The sequence below is a fragment of the Rhagoletis pomonella genome, unplaced genomic scaffold (genome assembly GCF_013731165.1).
Source record: "Rhagoletis pomonella isolate Grant_MI unplaced genomic scaffold, Rhpom_1.0 Rhpom_scaffold_01778, whole genome shotgun sequence".
Classification (NCBI taxonomy): domain Eukaryota; kingdom Metazoa; phylum Arthropoda; class Insecta; order Diptera; family Tephritidae; genus Rhagoletis; species Rhagoletis pomonella.
In genome coordinates this window covers 17,580-19,326 of record NW_023460332.1, presented here as the reverse complement: position 1 = coordinate 19,326, position 1,747 = coordinate 17,580, and positions in this window count along the sequence as shown.

The following is a 1,747-nucleotide window of genomic DNA, read 5'->3' as shown; positions in this document are numbered from 1 at the left end:
CCGAAAGACCCGACTTCTCCCCATCGAAACGCACGTCCCACTTTGAAAGATTCTCCGGCTTCACGCTCCCGACCGGTTCAGCCGACCCGCACGCCCGCTCTTCGGCCACCTCGCCTGGTGCCGCTGCCGATCGTACCGCCGAATCTCGTTCTCGATCACTCATCCGCTCCGGCTCGTCCTCCTCGCCAACTGCCTCCTGCAAGTCAGCCAAGCAAAGCATCAACCTGCTCTTCAAACTCGACTGCTGCGTCAACTCCGCATCGTTGCTGGGTTTCGCGCGCCCTATCCTTGCTAAGCTCCACTCTAGCTTAGCCATGGCTTTGGCCCCAGTCGACGGCTTCGCGCCCTTCGCCAACTCGCTCATCAACGACTCGACCTCCTTCAACTTTTGCTCGACCGCGTCCCGATCCTCCTCGAAACTGAAGGGGTAGTCCTGGAAGAGGTCTACCGACCCTCTCCTCTCTAACAACCTTGACGCCCGCAAAGATTTCCGCATATTGTCGACCGACCCTACCGGGAGACCCCGAGCCACCATCTCATACGACAACTCCTCTTGCGACAACCGATTAATCTCCATGTCGTATGAATCAAGAAAGAACCAAAATGTAACGAAAACCCCAAAATATTTAAAATAAAATCAAAATTCTCCAAAAAACATCAAGAAAACCAAAAAAATTACGACGACTTAATAGTTTAAAAACACGACCGAAAATCAAAACTCGCGAAAACAAAACTTTTAAAATCGTTTTATGTATAAAAACCAGTTATCGCTTACTACCGACCAGTTCGCGACCACTTGGTACTCTAATGCCTATACCTCACTTTACTGCTGGGTTGTAAGTCGTCCTATACTGGCACAACAAAATGACCCTATCACGCGCGACAACAGTAGAGCCTAACCACACAAAAAACAAAACAAAAATAATACGTACTGCTAAATAAAACGGCACAAGCAAATGTAAAAACAACAACCAATATGTTAAAATAAATATACGTATGTACTATGTAGGTATATGTATATATGTATACAATAGTTCCCACGCAAAACAAAGTGGTGCGGCCAATGTACGTATGGATGTAAATATGTTTACCACTAGGGTGGTCTTTCTTTTAACTTTAGGTATTTCTTAATTTAATTTTTATTAAAATGCAACCAATAGCGTACTTTTTTATCCAATGTGAACAAGAGCTAAAATCGAAGCAAACGGCTCGCCACCACACAGAATATTAATTTGAAGCGCTTTTTTTTCCAATATTAACTTTAGCTTCGTTTCTTTTTCCGCGCCCTAATCACTTAACACTACACTTATCTGTTCGTGCTCCAAATCTTCCGCCGACACACAATCCAAAAACAATGCTCCGTATAGCCCGACAACGCTTGCCCTCCTATACCACCGTATATGTATATGTATGTACGTATTGAGAGGAAAATAAGTTCCTTAGGTATACTCCGACCGTCCGTTACCATGCCGCCCCGAACCGCCAAAGAAAACGGAAATCCTCTTTGTGTTCCTGCTGCCAAAAAAAAATTAAAAAGGAAAAAAAAAGATTAATATTCAAAATACCAAACCAAACTTAATACCACAAATACAAAATGCGACCCAGCCTAATGTACACTATATTTGAACGCTACTAAACAAAATAGAGAGGCAACTACCAAGCTACACACTTCACAAAATATGTACGTAGATGTGTGGGTGTGGGTATACCCTTCTGGCACTGCACTTGTCACTGCAATATATCTTCC